Below are 12,649 nucleotides of genomic sequence, written 5' to 3' on the forward strand. Positions count from 1 at the left end.
ATAATTTTATCCCCAAAGCTAATTTTTTATTTTAAAACATTTTCATGAAATGTTAAGAGCCCCTAGTGAGGGCTGTTAAATGAACCATTAAGGTTAGGTTATGAGTGATCAACTAACCAAACTATCTTAATTTTCTTTTGATTGAATAATAGTAACCATAACGGTAGGAACAACGTATGTGTAACTAAAAAATAAAAATAAGGACAAACTAAAAAATAAGAATTATGCAATGGGCATTATTTAACATTGAAAATGTCCTATGAGATTTCAAGGGAAAAGGTAAATAAAATGTATACGCACGTGCTGACATTTTCGAGAAACTTCTAGGAGCAGCTATTTTGCATTTCATTATATTTTTCTTTAATATAAAACTAAATAAAAGCTGTCTTAAATACAAGTTAAAAACAGGTTGCTTTCCATATCCAATTAATTATATCAAATTGGATAGTGTTCTCGGCACAGTCAGCAGCAGCAGCAGCAGCAGCAGCAGCATTGAGTGCCCTTGAGTGTGGCTCTGTATTAGGGTATAGCTATTAAATTGTCATTTGAGATAGGGAAGTAGTGCCATCTCTTAAGAAATATGATATTTTCGTTCAACAAATGTTTTTTGGGCATCTGTAAGCTATGCAGATGCCATGCTAAGAACTGGGGATGCAGGTATGAGCAGCACATTCATGATCCTGGCTTTCCAGTGCTTAGGTTCTAGTGAACACTAAGACAGGCACACAGGTACTATGAGAGATAGTAGACAGCTCCTGTGCTCCAGGAAACTAGAACTGAAAACAGTTTGTAGTGCCAGGTAGACAGGGGGAAAGTATTTGTTTAATAAGAAATTAGCATAAAATACAGAGATACACTCAGTGTACTTTACTATACATTCAAATATAGGAATGCACAGTGGCAGCGAAGTGTGGTATCAGGCAGATGAACTCTGGGCACAAATTGCCCAGTTTCAATCCTGGTTCTACTATTCTTAGGAGGTAAGTGGAATAAGTTAACTTTTGCTCTGGAATCCAGGACAGGGATGGTGGGTAGAGAGAGAAAGGGCCAGAGAGCAGGAAGTGAGGACTGCTGGAGTATAATTAAAGCAAAGCAGGTACAGTGGTTCCAAGAAGAAAGATTTCTTTCAAGAAGAAAAATCCAGAAGAATGGTTTGTGCAGCAAGGTGGTATTACATAGCGTGTAAGAGACGGACTTACTTTAGTGCTGGTAGGACCTGGTAAGAGGACATTGAAACCCAGAAACATAAGGGGACTTGCTCAAATCTCTCAACCAACAAGTTCAGAAATCTCATGTAGGACGTGGTGAGGTTTATCAAAATGGGGCATGGGATGCAATGAAGTGGCAGAGACACTCAATTTCGACTTGGAAAGATTGGAGGATTCAGTCATTCCCATAAAAAACTGAACATGAGAAATGAATTATAATAAAAATAAAATAATTGGGTCTTCAGTTTGAATAAAGAATAGAACACTGTGCAGTAATTGCTGAGAGGTTTACAGGTCAAATGGAGGATTGTTCTGCAAGAGAAAAGACAGGTAAACACTACAAGCAACTAGAGGCCACGAATGATGGTAAAACCCATGTAGGAGGCAGAGCGCTGAGCTGGGAGTCAGGATACCTGGCTTCTATTGAATTTTTAGCAAATAACAGACTTTTTCTACACCCTAGTTTCCTCATCTGTAGGCATCACATAAACAAATATTTCCATTTATGTTTCTATGAGCTCAAGAACATTGCCTGGCATTTCATATTATTACGTGCTTAATTTTCTATTTTAGTGAAAGTATGCTGCAAGAATTTAGAGGCAGTGGCAGGTAAATAAAGACAGCAATAAGGCAAAAAAACAGCAGATTTTCCATAAAAACAGCAGTTAAAAGCTGATTTCTGGAGCCAGACTCCCTGAGTTCAGATCCTGGCTGTCTATACAGTGTGATCTTGGACAAGTTACTCAACTTCTTCTGCCTCATTTTCATCTTTTATAAAATGGGAATAATAATATTATCTTCCTCATAGTATTTGTGGAAAGATTAAACAAGTTAATATCTATAAAGCTACTTACACCAGAGCCTGGTACATAGGGAGTGCAAAATTGCTATTAAGCTTCACTGAACAGATGAAACTAACTTGAGCTGGGTATTAAAGAGAGAAAAGTTTGAAGAGATGGTTCAGGCAAGGGAAGCAGCGTGTGGAAAGAAAGAAGCAAGTATTAGTTTGACAGTTGTGCATGGAAGATAATCATGTCACTTTCTAGAGGAGAAAGAAACCAGGATGAATAATAGAGAGCATTTATTTCTAGTACAGAGGATCCTGCTACAAGGATTAGGGAATCTAGTCATACCTACATTGTGCCTATCTCTGTAAAGATAGCTAATGGGACAATATTGGAAGTTTTCAAAAGGGAGTGACATAACATGGCTTTGGAGTAGCTGAGTCTGATAGGCACATTCTGATTGAGTATACATTATTGAGGTCATTTGGCCAGGGTTTTCTGCAAGAGTAAGGCAAAAGATAATGAATATTTTTAGAAAACAGGAGTTTCAACATACTCCAAAAGGTTTGGTTTTAGTGATAGAATGGGCCAGGGTTTGAGCCATTAAAGAAAAGCCTTCTCTTTTGGTCTTTTCATCTAAATTACAGGTGGTATTGGGGTCCCCGGAGAAAGTTCATTTTGTAGTGAAATGCTATGTTTTGTGACAAGTTTTCTATCAGAGCTTTTGTGAAATTTGGAGGTCTTTAAAAATCTGTCTGATTAAATGGTAACTAGGTAATTTGGGAGAGGAACTAGTATAGTAATCTCACTGAAAAAACTTACAGTTTTATTTGCTAAGAATTATAGAAATGGTAAACAAAAATGTGAAAGTTTTCATGGGCTATTATATGTATGTCTTTGTTATAAAATTTTATTGCTTAAAAGATGTCCCTATCCACAGCCATGCCACCTGAGCCTGTGCAGTGCTAGTATTTGAGCAGATGCTGAGTTTTCATTTTGCTTTGAAGTCCATTAATTCAGAACTCTTTAAAGAGTGCCTGTAAAAATTCAACTACATTTAACTCATCTTATGTACTTTTGCATTTGCCACCCCAGTTGACTAAATTATTTTTATACTATAAGGGAGCACATGTTAAGTAAGATCTGTAAATATTGCTCTAGCTCTGGGAAATCGTTTGAAAGCACTTTAAAACATGTAATCTTTCTCTATTATTGTATTTCTTTCTGTATTTATTGCCTATCATCTTAAAAAATCTGAAAACTGAAGCTATGACAAAATAATGAATTTGGACATAACACAAGTTGATAATAAGATAGAGAATGTTCTTTTATAAGAATTTTCAAAGAGAAGTTTTATCCTCTGTAAATATGCCGAAAGACCAAAAGAATCTACTTGGCCTCAGGTATTGAGATTGGATGTCAACAATGATGGGTCATTTAAAGATGAGGCCATAAACTGATATCTAGAGAACATTTGATTAATTAGCAGCTGGAGGATAAATGCAAAGAAGCTTCTTGAGTGTCTAGATATACTAAAGTTTGCTGGATGAGGTAGATAGAGACACCCTTCTGGTAGTTCCTCTATTGTCTGAGAAGCAAATGCTAACTGAATATATAGATAGACATCACACACACACACACACACACACACACACACAGAAATTTTTACCTTCTCTCTTTTCACAACCTTCCTGTTGCCCTTTGGCAATTTTTTCTTCCTTTATTTTGGACAAGACTGATCTTGATATCATTTGTATTAGTCAGTGTCCAGTCAGGAAAATATAAACCATATCAGATATTTTAACAGAGGAAAGTTATTAGAGGAAATTGGCCAAACAAGTACTGAAGGACTAGATTTGAGATTTTACAGAGCTAGTTATGGAAGGAAGCAGCTACCACTTCTAAAGTGGTGGTGGGGTGGGGGTGGGGCAGGGAGCAAAGATGTTTGGGGTTCTTAGGATCAAGAAACCTGGAAAGGGGGCCTGTGAAACTGAAGTCCAGACCTTTGGAGGGAGGGGCTCTGTTCAGCTGGTGGCTCTATATCAGAAGCTGAGAGAAGGGACACCACAGAATTGGGGCCTAGACCTCTAATGAGTGTGTTGCTTATAGTCTTTTGGGGATGCTGTAACAAAATGCTTTAGACTGGGTAGCTTATAAACAAGGAAATTTGTTTCTCACAGTTCTAAAGGCTGAGAAGTCTAAGATACAGGTGTCAGCAGATTCAGTGTCTGGTGAAGGTCTGCCTCCTGGTGTGTAGATGTCTGTTTTCTTGTGTCTTCATAAGGTAGAGGGGTAAGGAGTCTCTCTCAGGCATCTTTTATGAGGGCACTAATCCTACTCATAAGGGCTCCATCCTCATGATCTAATCACCTCCCAAAAGCCCCACCTCCTGATGTTTTCACCTTGGAGGGTTTTGAACATATGAAAGTCAACCTCTGGATTTTGGAGAAATACAAACATTTAGACCATAGCAGGGTGCTTTGCCACCACTTTGACTATCTATGAGGGGGCACAATGAGGCTGGTTTGGGAACACTCAAGGAGATGTAGGAACTGGAGCCAACTACTATTGCCAGGATGAAAGGCCACTGTTGAGGTGACACCTGCAGGAATGTGAGCAAAACTGAAAGAAGCAAGTCCCTTGTTTCTCCTCCAGCCTCTAATAGGTTAATGATAGCTCAAGAATTTTAACCAAATGTTACTGTTATCAAAGCATCCTGATAGAGGGACCATGGAGACCCTCTCACCATGTATATGTATGTATATGTATGTGTGTGTGTGTGTGTGTGTGCGTGTGTATGCATCTAAGAACAGGATCAGTGGTGAACCATAAACTCGAATGATGCGTATGATTCAGGAAGAAACAAACAAACAAAAATTAACATCACTCTTGCTCTCGTTATGGGTCAATAATTTTATTAAGTTATTCAGAGATAGCATCTTAGTTAATAATTCTCATTTAATAATTCCAACAGCCTTGTTAGAGAAGTGGGATTATCTCCATATTGTAAATGAAAACAATCAGACTCAGAGGATTTAAGTAATCTCATTCAGTCAGTAAGTAGAGGATAGGATTCTGGCCAAGGTCTATTTAACAACAAAGGACATGTTGAACTCTTATCCACTGCAATGTAAAATAAGGCAAAGCCAAGAAGCCAAAAGTGCAGGCAACCAACAAAGTGGGAGGCACAGAACAAGGGGGAGGGCAGGTATGAACATCCAGAGAGACTGTGGTTCTAGGGAAATGCTCACTGGGATATGAAAAGTGTATTGGATTCGGTTTCTGTACCTCAGGACTTCACTCTAGCCTTGCCTTCTGAATAGTTCTATCAAGTACTTGGGCTTTTCTCATCATCTTTCAAAAACTGTTATTATTTTGATTGACCAGTCATAATTGTACACATTTATGGGGTACAATATACTTTAATATATGTATTCAATATGAAATTATTAAGTCAAGCTAATAAACATATCCATCACTCCAACTACCTATCATTTTTTGTGGTAGGTCACTTGAAATTTACTCTCATTTTGATATGTACAACACATTACTGACTATAGTCACCCTACTGGGCAATAGATCTCAAAACCTATTCTTCCTGTCTATCTGAAACTTGGTACCCTTTGATCAACAACTCTCTATTTCCTCCCTCTCAGTCCCCTGCCAGGCTTTGGTAATCATCATTTTACTCTCTATTTCTATAAATTTAATGTTTTAAGATTCCACATATAACTGAGATCCCAAATGAACTGAAATCAATATGTCAAAGGAATGTCTTCTGTCTTACTCTATTTTCTGCTGCTACAACAGAATACCACAAACTACGTAATTTATAGAGAAAGGAGATGTATTTGGCTCACAGTCCGGAGGCTGGGAAGTCCAAGGCACGATGCCCGCATTGGGTTGGCCTGGTGACGTTGTTCTTGCCACATTGTCCTTTGGTGGAAAGCAAGTGAGCATGTGAGACAGGGAGGAAATTGGGCCAAACTAGTTCTTTTATTAGGAGCCTATTTCTGTGATAACTAATCCCATGGTAATGACATTAGTCCATTCAGGAGGGTAGAACACTAGTGACCCAATCGTCACCTAAAGGTCCTACCTCTCAACATTGTTAAAATTACAGTTAAATTTCAACATAAGTTTCAGAGGAGACACGCAAGCCACAGAATCTGCATTCCCATGTCCATGCAGCTATTCACAATAGTCAAGACATGGAACCAACCCAAGTGTCCATCAATGTATGAATGGATAAAGAAAATGTGGTATACATGTGCAATGGAATACTATTCAGCTTTCAAGAATAAGAACATCTATTATCTATTACAACATGTATAGATCTGGAGGACAATATGCTAAGTGAAATAAGCCAGGCAGAGAAACACAAATCCCATAGTCTTGAAGTCAAATTTTTGCTGCCACAAACTGATGCGTCCATGGTGGCAGCTATCCCTGATCTCTCATGCTGTTCGTGAGTGCGATACAACAGTGGCCAACTTCGTTCTCATGCTTTTCACTTCTTGCCTCCCACCTTGGGGGTTTTCAATGACTGCTAAGACATGAGACACCAGGGCACATGCTCACTCCTTATACATGTGTAATCCAGAAAAGACAGGGCGTTAACACCCTTTGGAGTGAACTTTGAGCAACGGCTATTAGAATGTGTAGATGCGTTTTTCTCTCTTCCTCTCCCTAGATGAACTCTTCACATTTATAATAACATAAGCTGGCCTCTGTGAAGATGTCCTGCAAGGCTAGGCAAACAGCTTCAGTAAGCTGGACAGCTCTATAATATACTCCATTATATTTGCTTCCTCTTAGACTCCTTTTCCTTCACTCCTGCTGTTTTGGGACTGCACTAGCTCCCAATAAAATGTTAGCACAAGACACTTTTGCAAAGACTTTTTTTTTTTCTCCTGGGTCGAGAGCAGGACCTGGGCTGTGAAGGAGAGCCACAGGCTAAGATGATAGGACCCACATTTTTCTTAGTGTCTGGAAGTAATCCCAAGTATCCATCAGTTCAGGAAGGTAGGTAGATGCTATAAGTAGGTTAAAACAAGGTAGCAAGAAGGACTTCTGAAAAAGTAGCGAGAATAGATCTGACAGCTCCCACCTTTATGGAATGAAAGCTTATCTTGTAGATTGGTTCTTGTTATGCTTATTTAAAATAAATTTCTTTAAATGAGACCCAACGTGAACCAATTCTCCACCCCTGTGAAAATTTTCTATTGCCAGTTTGAACTAATGTTGGTGATCATACAATCGTATAGCTTCTGAGGAGCTAACTTTCACTCAGAACATAGGATTCATCTGTAGTCACCTCCTCTGGGGAGAACTCACTGGGCCCTCTCCTTTCTGCCAGCTGTTGAGAATATTAGGGTTCCCTCCTCTGTTTCAGAGGTCTTTTCTCATTTCTATCATGGCACATACTGTGCTGCTTCTGCACAATGCAGAGAGATCCCGAAAGCAGAGAATATGCCTTGGCCACTGCTGAATTTGTAGAAACTGACAGAAGCCTGACACACAGTAGCCGCTTAATATGGATTGATTCCATTGACTAAATTAAAGAATTCATGAGGAACTCTGATCATGGCCTGAGGTTTGTAGTTACCCTATTGAACAAATCCCAGAAGAGAATTTGCTGAATTAGGTCTATATTTAGTGTCCATGTAATACACATTTGACCACATGATGAAATAAAATGACAAGAGCTTTGTGGTATCAAAATATCTATGTGTCTGACATTTTTCACAACTTTACTTAATTTTATTAGGGTTAAGTATTGGAAAGCCTTGATACAATGCTAATTTGGAAGCATTATACCAAAGTGTTAGATCATATTAGCCCCAATTCTCTTCTAAATAGTTCCAGAAACCAGATTTGGACCCAGTCAGCCTAATGGCAGTAAAAACTAAGACCTGTCTATCATGCTACCCTTCTTTCTTCAGATGACAGGTGCCTTAACAGCAAAGTAAGATATTGATTGGCCTCCAGGATCCAGGAAAAACAACACAAAACAAAACAAAAAAGCCAGAAAGAATACAAGGTGAAGGCAAGACTGAAAGGAAAATAGTTTTGATGTACTAACAAACAAAACCATTGAATCTGAAACACTGTTGTCTTTGGAATATCCTGAGAGAAAGGAGCCCAACACAGGTCATTTGGTTGGAAGGATGATCAAGGCAGGAGTCCGTCTTGTGAGTGGGGTTCTCCATGGGAGACTGTCAACAACCAAGGGCTGCAGAGGGCAATGATGAATGCCTCAGAGCTGAGGGTCACAGAAAAGGCACTGGGAACACTTTCCATGCACTTCATACCTATGACTGGGAGGTTGGCCTAGGCAACCTGCTTTAGGATGGAAACTGTAGTTACAAAGATGAACATTAACTTACTAATGAATGACCCCAGGTCTCATAGCTTTTCTTTAGGAAGGATTATAGAGTAATTAAAAAGTGTGTGGTTCCCAGATACAGAAAAATCTGGGTATTCACCTTGGCTCTACCACTTACTGTGTGAATATCTCAGGCTACTACCTTTACCTCCATTTGCCTCAGTTGGCACCTCCTTAAAGCAAAAATAATATTATTACTTCAGAGGGTTACTGTGGACATTAGAGAACTATATGTGAAGCACTTGTCCAAGTAGCAATGGTGAGTGTGCAATGAATACTAGTTGTTTATCATGTGATTATTAGTTCTTACACAATGTCCCAGCCTTTGTGTGTTGATGAACAAGAATATAGTCTTTAAAAATTAAAAAAAATTTGTTTTCCTCATAATTTAGACATCCGCTCCCCGAGACCTAAAAAGCAATCGGTAATTTTCCAAAGCTGCTAAAAATCTGCCATGTTCTAAATGACCTTTATCAAGCGATCTCCTAGTTTAGAGAGGCGGAGGAGTAACTTGAAGGTGAAATACCCCGTTAGCAATCCCCCAGGTGAATGGAAAATTTAAAATAATATTCTAATGATTCATTGTACATTACTATGCCCCATTAGGTGCCTACATTACATCTTGGGGCACAATCAATATCTGTCATCCTGCTTATGGCTTTGGTGCTAGAGCGGTTCAATTTCATTTTGCAACTCTCATGCTCGTGAAGCTGTATCTCAGGTGTCGTATGATAAAATATTACTCAGAAGTACATATTCAGTCTTAAAGCATAGTGGGAAATAATTGATGAAGAATGTGTCTTTCCATCTGGTCAAATACCATTAAAGTGAGGATACGATTGATATGAGAAAAAAGGAAGACTGATAATCCTTTTTTTTTTTTTTTTGAGATGGAGTTTCAAACCATCCCCCAGGCTGGAGTGGAGTGGCGCGACCTCAGCTCACTGCGATCTCTGCCTCCCAGGTTCAAGCGATTGTCCTGCCTTAGCCTCCCGAGTAGCTGGGATTACAGGCATGCGCCAGCACGCTCAGCTAATTTTTGTATTTATTTTGTTTTTCAGTACAGACGGGATTTCACCATATTGGCAGTCTGGTCTTGAACTCCTGACCTCATGACCTGCCTGCCTTGGCCGCCCAAAGTGCTGGGATAACAGGCGTGAGCCACCACACCCAGTCATAAGACTAATATTCTATGAAACTTTGGTAAATTCATGTCAGAGAGAGAGTTTGCATTCTATACTCAACATAGCTCCATTACAAGCATTTTTCAAACATTTAAACTGGATTGCTACTTACAAAATTTTAATATAGATAAAACTAGTTCATGAACATATCTTCTATATAAATACAGGTACCAGTATGTAGACATATATTTCTTGTGTTTAAAATTTAAACAAATCATACTACATTTTAGGATATGGCAAAGCTTAAGAGATTCCAAAATAGTCATGGAGAAGTAATAAGTCAGTTGTCATTGTTCTAAACAAAATTAATGAGTTAGTTAAGTAACCTGTATTTTGAGCTGTTTCCTTTCAGAATTGGAATGCCAACTGAGTGACCCTCTTTTTCTCATGTGGGTGCACACAAGCACACTCCCCACACATTCTACCATGTGGAGAGTCACTAGGTTAGTAGAGAGTTGTATTTGAATTCAGACATCCCTGGGAGGGTTAAACTCAGCATCAGGTGACTCATACTTTCACATGAATGTTTGAAAACGTTAAATGTATGATTTCTATGCAGATTGAGATCAGACTAAATGTGAATTCTACTTAAAAGAGAAGATTTCGGAGTACTGTGGAATAGGACAGGCCAAGGCCCTTGCCACAGCTTGAGACAGACAGGAGACAACATAAAAATGTGTGTGTGTCTGTGCAAGTGTGCGAGTGCATACGTGTGAAGTATAAAGGGCCCACAGAGGGCTATGGAGATAGATGGGTAAGAGCTTGAAAAATGGATTTAACTTGGACTGCTCTTCTTGTTCAAGATGCTTTTGGCTGCTGCACCTTTTGCAATGGCTCCAGAAAATCACCGACAGCATGCGGCTTCATGCACAGATGCTCTAAGTGCTACTCGACTTACCCAACTTTATAAAAGGAGGGATGTGCACAGTTTAGTACATCTGTGATATTTGCTTTGGGATCAGAAATACTAACTGGGACAGTGGTTTTCCTTGATATAGGGAGGTGTTCGTCTTAAAAATGACTGGAAAAGTGACTTGATTTGGTCTTCAGTATCTAATCATGAAATGGATATACTTTATAACCAGGATATACAGTTTGGGAGTTTTGACTGATTATAATTTATGTCATTTATTTTAAAAGGTTGAGAGATTCAAATGCCTTGATACTGATATATCAGTGACACGTTGGAGATGCATTTTTTGGGTTTTAGCATACTGAATTGAAAGTCAATCGACAGAATACATATTGACTCTGGGGTAAATGTCCCAAATTTGAGGAAAGAGGTTATCCTGAAAGGGGAGAATTATCTGACGGTCCCAAACAATATTACACTGCTTGTGGGACAGGAAGGGAAGGGGGTTGGATGCAGGATTAAAACAAGTGAAACTGTCACATAGATGCATGAATTCTGGTTGGGACAATCTCACAATGCTACAGGTGATTGTAAAGCTTGCTGAGATTGACTGGACTCTATTATTTATTTTTAGGCTGGATTTTGTCTGACTTTTGTCCCACAAAAATAAGACACTAGAAAGGCTTTTTGGTTTTTACAATTGTTCATCAGTTTCTATTTTTACATAGCTTTGGGGCACTGTAGAGGATCCCTTGTATATTTTAGAATGTCTATGTGGGGGAAAGAATCACAAGTAGTAAAGAACTTACCTTGATTTTTGGAATAGATATGTTTTAACCAAGTGTAGTAAAGTGAATACTTTCTTTGTCATTTGTTACAGAATCAGGTACTACTACCTCCCCACTGTCAAAATAGGTAGTTGTAGTCTTTCTATAACTTAGGACCGATGTCGGGTGATTTTTGATGGGTAAATTTTCGACTGTCTTATTTCAGTCCTGAAGTTCAAAATTTTGTTGACATACACAGGATTCTTCAATAGCCTTCTATTTAGTCTTCTATTTGCTGCTTCTTATTTCCAACTCATATGTTACTATGAGACAAATGTTCTTTAAACATTACTGTTGTTTTTTGTTTGTTTGTTTGTTTGTTTTTGAGCAATTGCTTCTTGAAGAATCAATTTTCTATTGCTCTCATGTATAATCCACATTTCTTTTTCTGGATTTGAAGGTCATCCTCAGTTTTGCTCCACTTGATCTTGTGTTAATTTCCTGCCCCTCCTCATCATGAAAAGTACTTCAGCCTACAACTGAGCCCTTCCCCTCACCCTCTATTGTTTTCTCTATGCCTGCCTTATGCTATTGCTTTTCCCAAGAGTACCCACCCCACCCTCTTCTTCCTCCTTTTTATACCTTACTGAGCTTTAAGTTTCACCTTAATTTCTACCTGTGTAATAACAAAGTAGCTTGCATTCATTGAGACTCCACAATAGGCCAGCCACTATTCTCAACACATGTCATGTATAAGTTGTTAAATGTTGATATCAACCTACTGGGGAGGATTCTTCCTCTACCCTCTGAGGGTCTCCGGCAGTACCTGAGAATTAAATTAAACTGAGGTGGCTGGGTGCAGTGGCTCACGCCTGTAATCCCAGCACTTTGGGAGGCCAAGGCAGGCAGATCACAAGGTCAGGAGTTCAAGACCAGCCTGGCCAATATGGCAAAACCCCATCTCTACTAAAAATATAAAAGTGCCTGTAGTCTTAGCTACTCGGGAGGCTGAGGCAGGAGAATCACTTGAACTGGGGAGGCGGACGTTGCAGTGAGCCAACGTCGCACCACTGCACTCCAGTCTGAGCAACAGAGCAAGACTGTCTCAAAAAAAAAAAAAAAAAAAAAAAGAAAGAAAAGAAAAAGAAACTGAGTTAACACAGATTAATGAGAATAGCATATACATTTTGCTGAAATTTTACATATATGTGGAAGTCCTTACAAAAAAATATAGACCCAAAGAAGTGACCAAGACAGATAGCTTATATACATTTTAGACAATGAAAGGATAAATTTTTAAAGAAATGATAAAGACAAAGGGATTTGGGCTAGGGGCAATAAATTGTAGGGAAGTAACTAACAGACATATTGGGGAAACTAGTGGAAGATGAAGGTTACTTTAGCAAGCTCGTTTGAACAGATTCATTTCAGCACTGATTCCCAGTCTCTGGTGATTAGTGCTCC

General features: G+C 38.9%; 1 protein-coding gene across 1 annotated transcript in view; it reads left to right on the plus strand.

Annotated features, from left to right (window-relative positions):
• The window catches only part of DPP10 (dipeptidyl peptidase like 10), a 1,406,192-nt gene that overhangs the window by 49,308 nt on the left and 1,344,235 nt on the right, over positions 1–12,649 (plus strand). The gene's annotated exons all lie outside the window — the stretch shown is intronic.

Source organism: Macaca thibetana, chromosome 12, assembly GCF_024542745.1.
Source record: "Macaca thibetana thibetana isolate TM-01 chromosome 12, ASM2454274v1, whole genome shotgun sequence".
Taxonomy (NCBI): domain Eukaryota; kingdom Metazoa; phylum Chordata; class Mammalia; order Primates; family Cercopithecidae; genus Macaca; species Macaca thibetana.